This window comes from Bombina bombina, chromosome 1 (genome assembly GCF_027579735.1).
Source record: "Bombina bombina isolate aBomBom1 chromosome 1, aBomBom1.pri, whole genome shotgun sequence".
In the NCBI taxonomy this organism is placed as follows: domain Eukaryota; kingdom Metazoa; phylum Chordata; class Amphibia; order Anura; family Bombinatoridae; genus Bombina; species Bombina bombina.
Window position 1 is genome coordinate 1,174,315,496 of NC_069499.1, and position 20,666 is coordinate 1,174,336,161.

General features: G+C 38.4%; 1 protein-coding gene across 4 annotated transcripts in view; it reads right to left on the reverse strand.

The window, feature by feature from the left end:
- Positions 1-20,064, reverse strand: part of SCN4A (sodium voltage-gated channel alpha subunit 4) — a 360,773-nt gene extending 340,709 nt beyond the window's left edge. For 3 of the 4 annotated variants that reach the window (XM_053699718.1, XM_053699730.1, XM_053699721.1), the window contains exon 1: positions 19,908-20,064. The gene's annotated coding sequence lies outside the window, so the exon portion shown is untranslated. Of the gene's footprint in view, positions 1-19,684; positions 19,737-19,907 lie in introns of all 4 variants that reach the window. The other variant, XM_053699727.1, reaches the window with a different exon arrangement.
- Between the last annotated feature and the right edge of the window lie 602 nt (positions 20,065-20,666).

A 20,666-nucleotide genomic window follows, 5' to 3' on the forward strand; every position in this document is an offset into this window, starting at 1 on the left:
GTTAATATGAGTCGGGTTGATTTCGCAGAAAGACTCTCCCTGCATCTCCGGACTCTAACCTTAATCTATGCTCTCACTGAGAGGCTGATAGGATTACTTAAAACTCCAGTACCATTTCGAAGAGTACTACAAACTTCTCAAACTTCTGACACTTCTCTGCCAACCTCCTGTGAAGAAAGGCAAAGAATGACTGGGGGATGAGGGAAGTGGGGGAGGTATTTGAAGCCTTTGGCTGGGGTGTCTTTGCCTCCTCCTGGTGGCCAGGTTCTGAATTCCCAAACGTAATAAATGCAGCTGTGGACTCTTCCCGTTTAAGAAGAAAATGTTGTTTAATTGAATCTTGTATGCAAATGATCTAGTGTGTTCAGCTAATATCTATCTGATCAAGGTTTTTTTTTTTTTTTGTTAGGTATAAATAAAAAAGTCCAACAATGTATAATTTTAAGAGAGAGAAGCTGTATTGATAACTTTCTTATTATGGGTCAATATTATAAAAGAAAGAGAGAAATGCCGTCTAATTGAATCCTGTATGTAAATGATCCAGTATGTTTAGTCAACATATATTTGAATAATGTTTTTTTTTTTTAAAGAAAATTGTGTTTCATTTCGATATGTATATTATTGTACCATTTTGTTCTGTCCTCTTTCTTGTGTACCCTGAACTAAATTATCAATAAATAGATTAAAAAAAAAAAAAAAAAACAGGCAGAAATTTAGATGTTTAAATGTTATAAAGTATATTAATATAACAATATTGGTTGTGCAAATCTGGGGAATGGTTAGTAAAGACATTATTTATCTTTTTAAACAATAACAATTTTGGAGTTGACTGTCCCTTTAAGTATTTAATGGCACAATGCACCCCCCTGAGCAGGCACTGTGTTTTAATCCTGATGCTCTATGACGGTGAAAAAGCAATAAATTTTACCAGAAGCATTTTTGCTAATTGAAGTGTGTAGCAAAAATGCTTCTATTTACTATTGAAATGCACCCACACAAATTTCATTTTTGACCTTTCGACATTTTTTTTTAGAAATTAATTATGTTATAAAATAAATAGCAAAATATTTCTTAAAATACATAACATATAAACTTTGTGATTTCAACCATTCCTTCTCCTATGCTTTAATGGCACAAATGAAATTAAAAGGGAAAAAAGTTCAGTCAGCCAGATTTATATTTAATTGTTATACAGTATAGCAGCTACACTTTCATCCATGACAGAAATGTTCCTAACTAATGAGGATAAAACAATACAGACAGTGTATAGAACACCATACTCCCGGCCCTTCTGTTCGCTAAGCAGTAGAATACAAACAGCTGGAATGTTTTTTTGCTAGTGTAATAAAATCCTGAAATGCCTTGCAATGACACAGTGGCCGCTAATCACTCTCTGTTACCAGTAATTACATTTCATGGTGGGAATGAAAAACATGTCACCCAGGCAGGTGTCTCATTGGAACCGGTGACCTTGTGACCTGCTTATTCTTTTGCTGTGTCTGAGAATCATAGAGGATGTAAATATTACACTTGCTGTAAGCCGCCTTCTTATGCCATCACTTAATAATCTGGAATGATATCTTTCTTGCACAGTGATCTATATTTAAGGGTCACTTGTAAAGCACTGTCATTTTAAACTACACTGTTAAAGGGACAGTATACACTCATTTTCATATAACTGCATGTAATAGACACTACTATAAAGAATAAGATGCACAGATACTGATATAAAAATGCAGTATAAAACTGTTTAAATCTTTTATAGAATCTCTCAGTTTAGCTCTGCTGAAAAGGTAGCTGGAAAGCCCACTGCAAGTGGGAAATAAGACACTCCCCCTCCCCCTTCTTTTGCATATGAAAAGACCCTTTACACAAACAGCAGCAAGCTGGAGAAGGTAGCTGACAGTATTCACATAAAACTTTGGGGCTCGGTTAGGAGTCTGAAAATCAGAGCAATGTTATTTAAAAATAAGCAAAACTATATATATATTTTTTTAAAAAAACAAAAACCTTTATGGGCTATATAAATAGATCATCTACAAAACATTTATGCAAAGAAAAAATGAGTGTATAATGTCCCTTTAAGGCCTGAGATTGTATTTAGAGTTATAAGATTTTACACATTAGATCAAAGTAGAATGACCTGGTGCTCACATTCTGTTTTCCTTATTGATTAGGGGTGTAGTGTTATGTATGATATAACATTATGTTTTATAACTATTATAGTCTCAAACCTCTCTGGTGGAAATCTGTTTAACGTACATATTAGCTGAACATGATATACCCAAAGTACCACCTTTGACTTTCTTTAGAGAATAAGAGGCCAGGGGGTAGCTTATATCTGAGTAAAATGGCAATAAACTAAACAGTTAATCGTCCCATAAAGGGCCAGATTACAAGTGGAGCAGTATTTAACACTCCCACTAGAGCGCTAACTCAACTAGAACTAATTTTTTTGCACTCGTTGGGTAGCACTCGTATTACATGCGTGTAAAAAGCTGAAATTAGAATATCACGCATGCGATAATGTATTCCCCCATAGAAGTCAATGGTGCAAAAATGGTGCACCTTACTTGCGTGCAAACACGGCCGCTAACCCGACATGAAAATATGAATATTTCGCATTTCAATGTTCTTCACGTAGAAGAATATGTTCTATTTATTCATAAATACATATTACTACATATATCTGATGGTATTTTGGTACAATATATATCTATATCTAAATATATAGATGATATATATATATATATATATATATATATATATATAGATAGATAGATAGATAGATATATGAATATCTGTTTATAAATACATAGAACATATTCCCCTTTGTGCATAACATTTACATGTGAAATAGTTACAGTGAATACACAGTTAAACACTTTATTAAATATAAATATGCTTGTTCATGTTTTCATCTACTTAACTGCATGGATACCTAAATCCACATATAAATACATATGTACATACATATATATATATATACAGTATATATATATATATATACACAGATATACATACATATACATCTTTAGACATGTACAATGTCTCAATGTTAAAGCCCTTTGCCTGACTATTTTTTTCCGAATACCTGAGACCTCATATCTTTGAGCCCTTATAACTTTTTTTCCGCAATATGTTTTGAATACTTATTATTAGATGTTATTATGAGTGTGACTATACTTTGTAATGTATTTTTGATGTGTTTTGTGCCACTTTTTTGTTTCGCAAAACAGTTAACCAGAGCTCTGAGGAGGCGGTAATCATTCTAGTGGAAATCGCAATTGCGCCTAAGAGATCACATTTACTTTCAACGTAATATGAGCGGTAAACCCAACACGCGCAAACACCTGTTATCGCTCCACTCTGGCCCAATATGTTTTATTAAGGAAAATAAAACAATCTTTACTTTTATTTCCACTCTTTGTTGTAAAACACCTGTGGATATTGTTTTAGTTCTGCTCCCTCTAGAGAGATTGACTAAATCAGAGCACAAGGCCATTTACATCTGACCCAGGCTAATAGGCCAAAGCCAACAACCCCAGAAACACGGATTCCATCAAACAAGCTGAATACCTAAACTGCTCTTGCTTTGCAAAAATGTTGGAAATTGTGCCAACAATATGACAGTGTTCAATGATTCACTTCATACTTTTGGTTTCCTTTGTTAAAAAGCATAGCTAAGTAGGCTTAAGAGCAGCAGTGCACTACTGGGAGCTAGCTGGTCATTAGTGGCAACACATATTCCTCTTGTTATTGGCTTACCTGATAGGTTTAGTTAGGTCGCAGTAGTGCAATAATAAAATTAATTATGATAATAAATAAAAATATCAATAAAGCACAAAACATTTTCTCTTTGTAGTTTTATATGCCTTTAACTGCTGATAAATGCTATCTGTTTAATGCATATTCGTTAAGATAAAAAGCTAACCAGGGAAGCAAATTGCATATATTTTTAGATAAACTGCATCATGCCAAAGAATAAAGGCTCTAACCTTTTTAGACTTCAAGTACGGTAATGTTAGTGAAGGATTACTGTTAATGCATCATTTCCATGCCCCTTTAAGAATGTGTAATGTTCCGGTTGTGAATAGATTGTGTAACTTAAGAACATATTGGCTTGTCAGTGCACATTTGTAGCTGAGGGTCTATGACTCACACATACTCATTTGTTCATCTAATAACAAATGTCCTAATTCAGAATAAACCAAATGTGCAAATGAGTGAATACATATTTATTTTTATCAATACGGCGTGCAAGACCGATAGTCAGGGTGTTAAAAATGATGCAAGTGTAGTCTTTTCATTATAAAGTGCATTGTAACATTTTTATATGGGTGGCTTATTAGGGGTACGTGAAACCACAAATGGATTTTAATGGAGACAAATTTACTAATACTGTTTTATTATGAAGTATTAAATACCATTATATTTTAAAACCAAACCTTGTTATTAATGTGATTCAGTTGATGTCATTTTACATAACCTTTCATCTCATTGATTTATGTGACTGATGTGATAAAGCTTTCTGCTCTGGTGAGATTATCTAAGAATTCTTGTTAGTAATGCGAGGTCCAAAAAACTGTAGAAAAGCACATTTTGGGACATATCTATCAAGCCCGTATGGAGCTTGAAGCCCCGCTGCTCCATAACCTGTCCGCCTGCTCTGAGGCGGTGGACAGACATCGCCGCAATTCAACCCGACCAAATACGATCGGGTTGATTGACACTCCCTGCTAGCGAATCTGCAGGGGGCGGCGTTGCAACAGCAGTTCACAAGAGCTGCTGGTGCAATGCTGAATGCGGAGAGCGTATTGCTCTCCGCATTCAGCGAGGTCTGTCGGACATGATCCGCAATGTCGGATCATGTCCGACAGGCCTTTCATAAATAGGCCCCTTTAACTTGAGAGTTGTTCATCTTGATATGGATGTGAAGGAGAGACATACAGTGCCATATAATGTGCCATGACAACGAGTTTTTGATCATCAGGCCCATTGTGTGAACTGATGACATATGGGGGCCGAATAATCAAGCTCCGAATCGTATCATGTCCGCTCGCACTTTGATAAATATGCCCCATGCAGTGTAATTTGTTATGTCATCGATTGTTGCAAAAAAAAATGTCCCAAGGTATATGGGTGGGATTCAATTTTCCTGACACGAATACATACAAACACATGCAGTCACATACACATATATACATACACACTAAAATTCACACACACCATACACACATACACATGCACAACATATACATACATGCACACACACACACATTCACAATCGCATACACATGCGCACACATACACATACCTGCACACACACACATACAAACAGACATTTACACACCATACACACACACACACACATACACGCACACACACGCATACACATGCGCACACATACACATACCTGCACACACACACAAACACACACATTCACACACCATACAGATACGCATACAAATGCGCTCACACATACAAACACATGCACACACACACATACAAACACATACAAACAGAGACATTTACACACCATACACACACACACATACATGCACACACACGCATACACATGCGCACACATACACATACCTGCACACACACAAACACACAGATTCACACACCATACAGATACGCATACAAATGCGCTCACACATACAAACACATTGATACACATGCGCGCACACACACATTCATACACATACATACACACAAACATTCATACACATGCACAAACACATACACACACATACATATATACACACATGCGCACACACATACATGCATACACACACACATATACACATACACACACATACATATATACACACATGAGCACACACATACATGCATACACACACACACACACATATACACATACACACACATTCATACACACACATACATATATACACACATGCGCACACACATACATGCATACACACACACACACATACACATGCACACACATACATTCATACACACACATACATTCATACACATGCACACACACACATACATTCATACACATGCACGCACACACATACATTCATACACACACACACATTCATACACATGCGCGCACACACATACATTCATACACATGCGCGCACACACATACATTCATACACACACATACATTCATACACATGCGCGCACACACATACATTCATGCACATGCGCGCACACACATACATTCATACACATGCGCGCACACACATACATTCATACACATGCGCGCGCACACACATACATTCATACACACACATACATTCATACACACACATACATTCATACACATGTGCGCGCACACATACATTCATACACATGCACACACACATACATTCATACACATGCACACACACATACATTCATACACATGCGCGCACACACATACATTCATACACATGCGCGCACACACATACATTCATGCACATGCGCGCACACACATACATTCATACACACACATACATTCATACACATTATCTCCTCAGTAAGGATTGAGAAAGCTGAGTGGACCTGATAGAAGGAAGCTGGCTCAGTAAAACGGTGTGAACACGTAATTTGACAATATGCTGAAAGAAGTTCATGGCTGTGAGGTTTTACAGGTGTATTTCGGTAAATTATATTATTAAAGAAGGGATTGAACTAAATTGCCGCACGTATATAGCAGTTATACTGCTTTGCTTCTACTCTTCTTTTTATATTTATTAAACTGATAACCCACTATCAGCTGTGTTTTCCACATAAAGATCTGACAATAAGTACAGAGTAAGAGACCAGAAATCTAGTTGGAGTCAAGAGGTGAATTTATACTTTCATTTCATTACATCACTGATTAGTGACTGTGTTTATATACTCTCTTTTTATAGACACATAGATTGCCAGTGACATTCTGGATATACTTTTAAACTCAACACTCCTTTACTGTGACTTACTCCTGTTGGGTTATGAGTTTGTTCCCCCTCCCCCCCCCAAATGTTCCATTATATGTGTAAATGGTATTTAAGCATGAAAACATAGTTTTTCAAATGTTCTTAATACTGTATTGTGTTACAAGACACTTTCTTCAGAGCTGAATGCTTTTTTTTCTGAAACTTAGCAGAAATATAAGGGATAAGGGGAGAAAAACTAATTGAACCAATCAGAATTGAAATAAATTTAGGGTAATAAACAAAACTTCTGCCAATAGGAAAATATGATTTTATTGAATAAATTGAAGGGTAAAACTAGGAGTTCCACCCTCAGATAATGCTTTCATACATACACACTATAGCCTTATCTTTAGTTTTAGATATTCTGAGTCTGGATAATTAAAAACAAAATAGAGGTAATATTTGGATTATACTAACCAAGACAAGTAAATTAAGTATTAAAATATATGAGAAGCAAGTTACAACAAAACACAATATATAAAATAATAAGTCGACAGAACACCAGATATCCAGTTCTACTAATATGCGGTAAGACCACCAGGAATGATAGCCATCTGCACAGCAATACAGGAAGGTCTAATAGAGGGGATGGCAAATGCCGGGTATTAGTTTCAAGAAACACCCAAGCTAATTTTGAAATGTCTACTAAAAAGTAAAATAAATAAATAATTATATAAACTTGAATAACCTGATACATACAACCAATTCTACCTTGTTGAATGAGAAAATCTGCTGTCCAAAGCAATCACTGATAAAGTGTTTTTAATCTCTACCTTGTTAATATTATATGGTGCATGTCATTATACACTGACCAGGTACTTCTTTTGTATATCCTCAATATTAAGTATGGTATCTGTTTACTTTCTACAAATGAAAAAAGTGATAGGTGGGTGGAACAAGTGCTAGGAATCTTTACCTTAGTGTTCCTACTTATCTTATGCAGTTAGAGTCACAGTAATATAAAATCAAATCACCATAGTTAAATCCACTCATAATTTAAAATAATTACGGCTAGATTACGAGTTGAGCGTTAGGGTAAAAAAGCAGCGTTAACAGGTCCTAACGCTGCTTTTTTACGCACGCTGGTATTACAAGTCTTGCAGGTTTAGGGTCACTGCACACTTTTTTGGCCTTACCGTAAAACGACTTACGTAAACTTTGTAAAGTCTTTTTTCTATGGGACTTCCATAGCGTCGGTATTACGAGTCTGTTCTGGGAGGCCAAAAAGTGAGCAGTACACCCAACCCCGTCAAGAGTCCTAACGCATTTAAAAGTCAGTAGTTATGAGTTTTACACTACAATGCTGTAACATAAAACTCATAACTAAAGTGCTAAAAAGTACACTAACACCCATAAACTACCTATTAACCACTAAACCGAGGCCGTCCCGCATCGCAAACACTAAAAATAAATTTTTAACCCCTAATCTGCTGCTCCGGATACCGCCGCCGCCTACCTACCTTATATTTATGAACCCCTAATCTACTGCCCCCAATGTCGCTGCAACCTACCTACACTTATTAACCCCTAATCTGCTGCCCCAAAGTCGCCGCCACTATAATAAATGCATTAACCCCTAAACCTAAGTCTAACCCTAACACCCCCTAATTGAAATATAATTTAAATAAATCTAACTAAAAATTTCTATCATTACCTAAATAATTCCTATTTAAAACTAAATACTTACCTGTAAAATAAACCCTAAGCTAGCTACAATATAACTAATAGTTACATTGTAGCTAGCTTAGGGTTTATTTTTATTTTACAGGCAAGTTTGTATTTATTTTAACTAGGTAGAATAGTTATTAACTATTTAATAACTACCTAGCTAAAATAAATACAAAAGTACCTGTAAAATAAAACCTAACCTAAGTTACAATAACACCTAACACTACACTATAATTAAATAAATTAACTAAATTAACAACAATTAAATAAATTAAATTATGAAAAGGACATTTGGATGGGCATTGCCCTTAAAAGGGCAGTTAGCTCTTTTACGGCCCAAACCCTAATCTAAAAAATAAAACCCACCCAATACACCCTTAAAAAACCTAACACTAACCCCTTGAAGATCGACTTACAGTTCTGAATACCGCAAATCCAAATCAAAGCAACAGCACCTTAGTTATGCATCAGAAAAACTTTTAATGGTGAGACATCACAGCATACCACAACGTTTCGGTCAGCAATTGACCTTAATCCTATTGGCTATTTTCTACCTTAATTCTGATTGGCTGATAGAATTCTATCAGCCAATCGGAATCTAAGGGACGCCATCATGGATGACGTCACTTAAAGGAATCTTCATTTGTCGGGTAGTCGTCAGAAGAAGAGGATGCTCCGCCCCGGATGTCTTGAAGATGGAGCCGCTCCGCGTTGGCTGGATGAAGATAGAAGATGCCGTCTGGAGGACCACTTCGCTTGGCTTGGATGAAAACTTCTCCCGGCTTTGTTGAGGACTTTGGCCCGGTTGGATGAAGACTTCTGCCGCTTCCTTGAGGATGGATGTCCGGTCTTCAGAACTGTAAATCGATCTTCAGGGGCTTAGTGTTAGGTTTTTTTAAGGGTGTATTGGGTGGGTTTTATTTTTTAGATTAGGGTTTGGGCTGAAAAAGAGCTAAATGCCCTTTTAAGGGCAATGCCCATCCAAATGCCCTTTTCAGGGCAATGGGGAGCTTAGGTTTTTTAGATAGTATTTTATTTGTGGGGTTGTTTGTGTGGGTGGTGGGTTTTACTGTTGGGGGGTTGTTTGTATTTTTTTTTTACAGGTGAAAGAGCTGATTACTTTGGGGAAATGCCTCGCAAAAGGCCCTTTTAAGGGATATTGATCATTTAGTTTAGGCTAGGGATTTTTTTTTTACTTTGGGGGGGCTTTTTTATTTTGATAGAGCTATTAGATTAGGTGTAATTAGTTTAAATATCTTGTAATTTGATTATTATTTTCTATAATTTAGTGTTGTTTTTTTGTACTTTAGCTCATTTAAATTTAATGTATTTAATTGTTGTTAATTTAGTTAATTTATTTAATTATAATGTAGTGTTAGGTGTTATTGTAACTTAGGTTAGGTTTTCTTTTACAGGTACGTTTGTATTTATTTTAGCTAGGTAGTTATTAAATAGTTAATAACTATTTAATAACTATTCTAACTAGTTAAAATAAATACAAACTTGCCTGTAAAATAAAAATAAACCCTAAGATAGCTACAATGTAACTATTAGTTATATTGTAGCTAGCTTAGGGTTTATTTTATAGGTAAGTATTTAGTTTTAAATAGGAATTATTTAGGTAATAATAGTAATTTTTATTTAGATTTATTTTAATTATATTTAAGTTAGGGGGTGTTAGGGTTAGACTTAGGTTTAGGGGTTAATACATTTAGTATAGTGGCGGCGACGTTGGGGCGGCAGATTAGGGGTTAATAAATGTAGGTAGGTGGCGGCGATGTTAGGGACAGCAGATTAGGGGTTAATAATATTTAACTAATGTTTGTGAGGCGGGAGTGTGGCGGTTTAGGGGTTAATATGTTTATTATAGTGTCGGCAACGTTGGGGGCAGCAGATTAGGGGTTTATAAATGTAGGTAGATTGCGGCGATGTTGGGGGCAGCAGATTAGGGGTTCATAACTATAAAGTAGGTGGCGGCAGTGTCCGGAGCGGCAGATTAGGGGTTAATAAATATAATGCAGGTGTCGGGAGTGGCAGATTAGAGTTAATAAGTGTATGATTAGGGGTGTTTAGACTCTGGGTTCATGTTAGGGTGTTAGGTGTAGACATAAATTTTATTTCCCCATAGGAATCAATGGGGCTGCGTTAGGGAGCTTTACGCTGCTTTTTTGCAGGTGTTAGACTTTTTCTCAGCCGGCTCTCCCCGTTGATTTCTATGGGGAAATCGTGCACAAGCACGTACGACCAGCTCACCGCTGACTTAAGCAGCGCTGGTATTGGAGTGCGGTAAGGAGCAAAATTTTGCTCTACACTCACTTCTTGTCTTTTAACGCCGAGTTTGTAAAAAACCGTAATACCAGCGCTGCAGGTGAGAGAAAACTGCTTGTTAGCACCGCACAGCTCAAAACGAAAAACTCGTAATCTAGCCGTTAGTATTATATTTATTAAAAGGACATTAAACACTTTGATAATTTAAAATGATAAATTGTATATATACTGTATATATATATATATACGTACGTACGTATATATATATATATAAACTACTTTCATTATTTATTTTGTCCCCTTTTCATGTAATTCAATTCTGAAATTGTGAGCTTTTCAATTCTTTTTAGAAATGGAAGTGCAGAACACTGTTATATTCCACACAGTCATTGTCTGCACACTCTAGTGACCTATTTATAACTGTCCCTAATTGGCCACAGCAGTGAAGGTAACCCAAGTTGCAACATGGCAGCTCCCAATGTTTTATAGACACTAAACGTTTACACTTATTTTGGCAATATTTAAACAGCTAATGAAACTTTAAAAAATACATCTACATGTTTTTTTGGGTTTTTTTTTTACTAATATTTTCTTTGAATGCTTCATTATATCTAGCATTTATTTAGTGTTTAATGTCCCTTAAAAAGACATACATTACTTTTTGGGAATTCAGAACCTGGCCACCAGGAGGAGGCAAAGAAACTCCAGCCAAAGACTTCAAACACCTCCCCCACTTCCCTCATCCCCCAGTCATTCAGCTAAGGAAACAAGAGACAGTAGGAGAAATATCAGGGCGAAAAAGGTGCCAGAAGAAGAAACTAAACTACGGCCGCCTCATCGATCAAACATGGGCGGGGAGCTGTGGACTCTTCCCGTCAGAAGAAAAGAAAATTATAAGGAAAGCATAATTTAAGTTTTTCTTCTTAAACGGGAAAAGTCCACAGCTGCATTCATTACTTTTGGGAAAACAATACCCAAGCTATAGAGGACACTGAATGCAAACAAATGGCGGGTACAGAAGGCGGCCCCTTCAAAAGGCACCACAGCCTGGTATTACCCATAAAAAACAGTATAAAAAAGAAAACAAGGTAACTGCCCATCAGTTAAGCAACCAGCAAAGCCGTGCTGGAGACCACTCAAAATGTTTAGACTCCGCTGAGCACAATGCTGAGCACAATGCCTCCGAGGACCCAAGTTCCACAGGCTTTCATCGCACAAAGTACCCAAAGGAAGTACCTCCCCCTACCCACGAAGGAGAGAACAAAGTACCCGAAGAAGATCCAAAGGACCATCAGACTAGGGAAGAAAACCCCAAGACAAAATAAATGAAGGTTGCTACAAGATAACCACCCAGGAGAAGAACTCTCTAGAAAGACAAGATCTTATCTCCCAGAGTGACACTTCCAACCAATGAGAGAGCGATCGTGAGGAAGAACAAAATCCACCCTCTGCGTTTCTGACACAACACCATATGACTGATGGTGTGCCAAGTAGCCACACATTCCCCAGAACCCTAGTCCAGCAGATACAACTGCTAAAACTAGTCACATACAGGTAGGAAACCCTTATCAGGACCGAAGGTAACCCAGAGCCCACCGACAGGATGAAGGAACTAACTGTCCCAGCAAAAAAAAGGGGCTCTCTATGAAAACAGAATCACAATGGACAGACTTGCGAGCTCCATCTCCAGGGCAGCAACACTGACCCTAAGCCATCATGGGGCCCCATCCCACAGAGAGTGCCAGATATTGACGACAACTCCCATCCAGGATGAATCCGGACCCCAAAAAGACATCCAACACCAGCAGTGAAATGAAACGAATGGAGGAAGAAACACCCGAGAACCCCCGAGAGAGGATAACAGGGCCAACAGAAGTACACGGTCAGACCACACTCTGAGGAAAGGACCCAGCCCAAAAAGGGCTGGCAATGTCCGCCTCAATAGAGAACCGAGGGTCTAAGTGGAACAAACCCCATACCAATTACTAGCATCAGGCATGCTACCATGACTGCCAAACAGCTTACAAGAACACATTCCAGATGCAATAGCTCTAGCTGGTTGCAAACTGCAAACCTTCCGCTTGCTAGGAAGCTAGGCAAACTATCCAGCCACTACAGGTGGCCCATAATAGATACGTCGTGCACGGGTCCAGAACCCTTGCACATTTACCTTCCCTAAAGAAGGAGCACTCCCAAAAAAGGGAGATAGGGCATTGAGCTATAACGATACCCTAGTACCAGAACCAGCCTTCATAGCCTCTAGCACGCAAGGGAGGAAGAAAAATCCTCAAACGAAAAGATAGAACCCACAGGGTCTCCATGGAAACCGTACGATTTCCAAAATCCTCTCCAAAAGGCCAAAAGCCAAAGGGACCACTTCCCCAGCCGTAGACAGGGCAAAGAGGCTTAAAGAGAAACAGTAAGCAATACCATTGAGCAATAACTCAACGACCATTACCACCAGCTCAGTTGAGACCAACAACCTCGACTCAAAATGCAAAAGTTGCCACTGGCGACAACTGAAAGATGCATCCGAAAAGCATCAAACTAACCCCCAGGCAAGAACCAAAGCTCCCCTGAAGGGACAAGCGGACGTTCTAAACCAAGAGACATGGCCCTAAGCCAGACCCCCAAAAACCGGGGCCAGCCATATGACCCGAGGAAATCCCAGGTTACCTCAGAGAGAGCACTCTAGGTAGTGCATTCGCAAGAAACTCAGACCATAAGCATAGACAAATATCTAGAAAGGTCTAAGAGATGGTAACCCACACCCGTATTCAAGTGCGATACTCCAAGAAAAATTATCTTTTTATTGCAATTTGTAATACATAGTGAATAGACAATCATTTGCAGCTAGATTCAAACTCTCCAGGGACCCCGAAGGTCACCAGGGACAGGGCTCCATATAATGGAGAACACCCAACAAAAGCTGGATTCAAACTCGCAACCTTAGCCATGTGGGCAACTGGAAACCCTCTAGGCTACCGGCAGGCTGAACAAGCCCCTTAGACGGAGAGCCAAACTCCTCACAGGATCAACATCCTGGAAAACCCTGTATCACATAAGGAAGACCATAGGAAACCCCACAACTACTCTGCGGAGCGAACCAGGTGCGGTTGCCGGGGGAAAAAGGGGGAAAAACACAACCCCTGCGCTCCCTCTTATGAGAGCGTGCGATAAGCAGAAACAAGGAAAGACGGACATATCCACACTTCCGAACTCAGATGACCGGACCACCCTAAAAGGGAAAAAAGCAGTCAATAACCTCAATAGGTACCAGAGACCACCACAAGAAAAACAGTCACCTGTAAGATACCAAGATAGAATGAAAAAACGTCATCCAAACTGGTACCCGGGCTGTCCAGCGGTCATTCAGACATCCAACCCCTTGGAATGGGGAAACTCCGGTTCAGAGGCCAAGGACCTCCAGAACCCACGAGGAGACAGAGACAGGTCCGCACCCAGACCCCAACCTAAGGAAAACGGTAAAGGAACAAACCCTCCGACTCCGTTCACCGAAGACGAGGAGCAGGTTGACGTATAAGAAAATGAAAACACCCCCTCAAGAAATAGTATAAAATAAACACAACACGGACACTTCAACAAAGTGAATGACTCAACACCCAACAAGATAACCCGCACACCGGCACCACATGGGTGACATGAACCATAATGAACAACAGTTAGCGCCCGACCAGTACCTGCCTGGTACAAGGAACTCCCTTTAACAGTCCAAGGTCCAAGAAAAAACTAAGCCCCAAAGGGATCGATAACATAAACTATACTCATATAGAAACGCGCAACTTCCAAAGAAGTGTGCACGCGACCACAAAATCGCAAGTATCAGTTCCAGAGAAGAAATGGTCCCACAACGAACAATTATAACAGACATGCGCTTCATAAAAAATATATCCTAACCGGATTCAAATAAAAGAAAGGCAGCTCCCGAGGGTGAACGCCCAAGGAAAACGGCACGCCAACCGGACCAGCCGATTAGAGGCCCCATCCTCCCAAGCTCAGAACAGTAACAGATACTTAAAATAAAGAAAAAAACGGAGACAATAAAGAGATTGACTTAATCCCTACACGTCTAACCCAATTTGCTATCTGGCACAGAAGACCGAGGATACCTCGGCCCAGTAGGGCTGGAATCCTCCAGCACCGCCAAAACATGCCTTAGTAGAACACGCAGATCTGCCAGTCTATAACGGAAGGCAAAATGATCCACCGCCGGGTCAATGGAAGCCCCCAGCCCCGAGGGTAGGGCCCCTGAAGCCTCAGAGGCCATCACTTCCCCAGAAGGTTTAACTGACTCAGGCGATCCCACGCCCGAAGAACCCCGGTTAACAGAATATGGACAGTATCTTAAAAATACCTCTCTAGGGAGATATAAATGTGCCAATGCCATAGATATGGCCATGCAGAACCATGCTGTAACCTCTAGATGAAACAAGCCACCTTCTGGAGGAGTAACAGCCGTAGGGACACCTGCTTGCGTAGCAAAGGAAGGTTCTGGGGCATGCGCCTCGTAGGACATGGAATCCTCAGGGGCGGATGGCTCAGCGCACTCTAATTTCCCTGATTCAGGGGAAGAAAGTACTCTAGAACGGCAATCGGCACATAACGGATGGACATGGATAATCTGGGTCATTTCATATTCATCGCAAGATGTATAAACCGAATTGGAGATATGTCTCCAAAAAATCAGCATCCTCCATAACTTGGAGATTGTAAATATGGACAAACACTAAAGGCACCTTACAGCCCCCCAATGGCTGGGGCATTCACCACCTCCCATGAACCAGACAACTAACGAACAGACTCCCTCCGTCGCCACTCAGTCAAGGTGCGGAAATGGAATACAACGTGACCACACCCGGTCACGAGGTGCATCGTGTAAGCCAAAAAAGCGTGCCAGTCCCTAGGGCCGCGCAATCTGATGATATAAGGCCGTTATGTCAGAATAGCCATGAGCCCAAGTATCACTACACATTAGCAGATAAATCACATAACAAACATGATTCAAGTCCCCATGTTCAATAATCCCCTCTCCGTAGATATTAACCCTTGATTCCATTTAAGATAAAGGAGTCCCACCTGGGCCCTGTCTTCTTTCGTTAACATTACATTCACATATCAAAATAAAATGAAATAATCTTACCGGAATCTACACAGTGGAACAGGAACATGGCCCTTCAAGTGTGACAGATAGTAGCATTGCTTCTGACATGGACTTGAGTGAATAAAGGCAGGCAACGAAACTCATCAACGCTGATTGCCCAGGAGCTATTAATATAAGTTGGGATGTCTTTGCAGAAGAACTCGCCCTGCATCTCCAGACTTTCATCCATGCCCTCACTGAGAGGCTGACAGGATTACTTAAAACTCCAGTCCCATTTCAAAGAGTACTACCCTCCATGAGAGACTATCTTCAATCTTCTGACACTTCTCTGCCAACCTCCTGAGATAAAAGGCAAAGAATGACTGGGGGATGAGGGAAGTGGGGGAGGTATTTAAGCCATTGGCTGAGGTGTCTTTTCCTCCTCCTGGTGGCCAGGTTCTGAATTCCCAAAAGTAATGAATGCAGCTGTGGACTCTTCCCGTTTAAGAAGAAAATAAACTGTCATCAGATGTTATCACTGCACAGTACCTTGTGCTGTCTTCTCCACATTTATTATCCACCTTTTGAAGGTTCCCCGGACCGTTTCCACAGCCCATAGTATACAGCTCCCTGCGCTCTCACTGTTGTTTCTGTGAGCTTACTAGAGACTCAGTCAGTTTATTTCCACATTGACTGTTGACAACATTGGAAAATTGGAAAGGATAGAGGTCCTGGATGGCATTTAGATATATATACGTTTAACTAGGGATGGGCAAACGTGCTGTAAGTTCAATATGTTTGATAGAACGAATAGTTGGACATTCATTTTGGACAATCAAATGTTGATAAGAATAAAAATCCATTAAAATTTGATAATCAAATGTTATTTTCGGTTTTCGAATGTTACTTTCATTTTCAAATGTACATAATTAGATTGAATATCCACATTCGAAATTTAATATGTAACATAAGATTTAACAAATACCAATCAGAAGTTCAATAGTTCATGTGGTAGGGAATTTAGTAAATTGATACATAATAGATACAATTTGAATGTTTCTATTTCGAATATTGCATAATTTGAATATTATTTTTTATTCAAATATTGCATAATTTGAATTGAATCTAAATTTACATTTAAAGATAGCTTTATAAATACTATTACATTACACAAATGTTAGAATGTTGTACAAACATTTGAAATTCGAAACAAACGAACATGTTAAAATTTGTTTCATTTTTCAAATGTTGCATTCGCCCATCCCTACTTTTAACATGGATATCCAATTGACTTTTTTATGGTTTTGGGAGTTTAAGTCAGCTTAACAAAACTGTTATTTATATTTGGTCAGAACTAACTTTTTAAGTGTTTGCTGCAGCAGAGTATTTTAAAGGGAGTCGTCCATGTGTGATTGTCGTATGCCTTTTAGTAAATATAATGCTAATTATTTGAAGTGATGAGTGGATTTAACTGTTGTGATTTGATTTTATATTACTGTGATTCTAACTGCAAGTAGGAACACTAACGTAAAGATTCCTAGCACTTGTTACGCCCACCTATCACTTTTTTATTTGTAGAAAATCTTTTGTGATGTGTTGTGGGAAGACAGCATTTTAGTAGGAATCCCTATCACCATTGCATTCTCTTCTGTATTTTGTATCTATTTACTTTCTAGCAAGTAGACATCAGACTAATTTAAAAAGTCAGTCTTTAACCTGAAAAATATAAATGCTATTTTCAATGAGCATCTGTACAAATGATTAAAAAGTTATTTATTAGTTTAATTGACAAAGCATAACTAATACAATTATGTCAGACTAATCGCATTCTTTGAATCAGAGCTCAGATCTCTTCATTCTTCAAAAATTCCAATAATCTGAACATGGAAAAGCAGTTTCATTTGCATAATGTTAAAGAATAACTGTACTTTTTTATTCCATGTAACAGTGACTAAATAAGAATATGTTCGAGACTTTTTTTTTAATAAATGGTATTTCTCTTTATGTTTTATATTTTCTTTCTTTGCTTATAGAGATGTGTTCCTCTCCACAAATAGAGCAGTGGGATTTCTATTTATCAGTCAATGAGTGTAAAACAACAGTATTAGTTCTAGCAATTAATTTCCTGCTAGTTTCAGTTGCAATTTTATTTAAACTTTTTCATGCAAAAACATGTTTAACGCCTGCTCTTTCACATACACCAACAATAATTTTACTAATATTCTTTATATGATTAATATGTTACCCCCTGAAGATGTGTTCCTTTAAACAAATCTGTTTATTAGCAGTACCTCACTTTTTCGCTGACCCTGACTCCCTGAAGCATATTTTGGCATCCGTCTCTCTGAAATATACTACACAGATCAAATGGCTTCCTTATTGCCAGGCGAGCAAGTTCTGTTGTTAAACTACAGAGGAGAGCCGAATAGCCCCAATGGCGTGGAGTGATACCAGCTCTCCTGTTACACCCTTAGAGCTGATAAAGTTGCTCCATGGGGTAGTAGGAAGGCTGGCCACTTGCTCTGGGTAAAAATTTATAGAATACAGAAAATTCTGAGAAGTCAGTCTTAGCAAATCACAAACTATCAGCCTCTCCGAGTCTTGTTGCTACACATCTTATTTATAATCCTCTCCCACTTAAGCTTAGTATAAAATATTACATTAACACATGTAATCTCAAGCGTGTCACCATATAGGTCCAAAAAACATGTTTGACTAAAGAAATAGGTCAATTTATAGCTCTCAAATTTAGAGCAAACCATACTTTTTTACTGATCAATACATTTTCTTTTAGTACAATTTTACCTGGGTATTTCCAAAAATGACTCCCCCCCCCCCAATCCGATGTGCCTGTCATATGGAACCCTGTTTACAAATATATCAGATTGCTATGACCCCATAACAGACCCTCCTGTGTCCTCAATTTAAGGAAAAATGTCCCCTAAGATTAGAGACCTAAATCTACCATTATAAGGATTCTCCTTCCATATATAAAGGGCTCTGACTTATAATGCCAACATAACCATATACATGGCACATGCATTTTAATTATTTTTGCATTAGTACTTTACCTCTTCTGCTGGAAGTACATTCCACTGAAACTTCTAAACCTTATATAACATAATAAATCTAAAATTACTTGTGAGTCTTTATTTGCCCCTCTTCAACACTAGAGCGTGAACTCTTGTTCTAGTAACTCTGATATAACTTTATTATTTATAAATCAGCTATAAAGCTTTGCATATTATATTTAGACTCAGACACAATATTTTCCAATTTATACAAATTAACAAATAAAACAACTCCCTCTGTTATTCTACAAAGTATATATATAGCTAACATAACGTGTAGATAGATAGATAGATAGACAGAGAGATAAATAGATTGACTGAGAGATAGATATAGACAGAGATAAATAGACTGAGAGATAGATAAATAGATATAGACTGAGAGATAGATAAATAGATAGACTGAGAGATAGATAAATAGATAGACTGATAGATAGATGTGTGTGTTAAATCAGGATATTTCATGAATATATCCCTAAGTTGTTTATGGTGCTGTCATAAGACCCGTCCAGGCTGCCTCTCACTTTCTCTACATAAATCAGTCCCTGTCTTTTTAATGTCAGACACTTGGCCCCAGCTAAGCTCTGACTTATAATTTACTTTCTGTATACTACTTATTCATGCTATTTCTATTTTACCTTTATTTTCTGTCAAAAGCTTTCCCTCCCACAGTAATGTTGTCTTTTAACTCTGAAATGACATATATTGTACAGAACTGTTCAAATAAAAATTCCAAAGTAATTCCAGGAGGGGACATAATCTCAATTTTCCTCAGTTTCTAATGTATTACAGCTTTAGCTTATCATTCTCAGCTGGAAGACGTGAGCAGAGTTAGAGAATATCATGCAAATGGACATTTACCTTGTCAGATGCACAAGTCCCAGAGGAAAGCAGCCTTGAAGTGAGCGTCTTGCAGCCTCCGACTCCTTACAGGACAGCTGCAGCTCATGTCAAATGGTCACGCCTGAAACATGATCATCTAACAAGCTCTTCAGGTAAAACTAGGCTCTCTCAGGTTTCCTATACTAATTCCCTACTTGGCCAGAGTAGTGACACACAAGCAAGTGTTGGTCAAGGGCTGTGTACACATGTGACCCTATTAACCCTGTGCTATGTACACGTGTGACCCAACGAATCGCTTGCTGTTATCAGGTCAGCCCAATACTAGACATGAGTGATCCAATCAAACTGTGCTGTGTACACAAGGGGTCAAACTAAACTGTTTTTTGTTTGCTTCTTTTTAAAACACATGATCCAAACAGCGAGTAGATTGCAATGTTAGTGTTAAAGGGCCATTACATACAGCAGAACTGCATAATCAACCATTTGCTGGGTTCCTGTATCATGTGACAGCCATCTGCAAATCACAGACTCATATACGTATACACTGTAAACTCTTGCGCATAGAGAAGCTGGTGCCTCATAAAATGTGCATATAAAAAGACTGTGCACAATTTGATAGTAAATTGGATTTTTTTTTTTAATGATTTACTTTATCTGTATAATGAAAGAAAAGTTTCCTTTAACTGGGCCCAAAAATCTAAACTCCTGATATATGTAAGCAGTTCAATATATGTAAATGGAGGGAAAATAAATATCTGTATTTGCATGATCTGACAA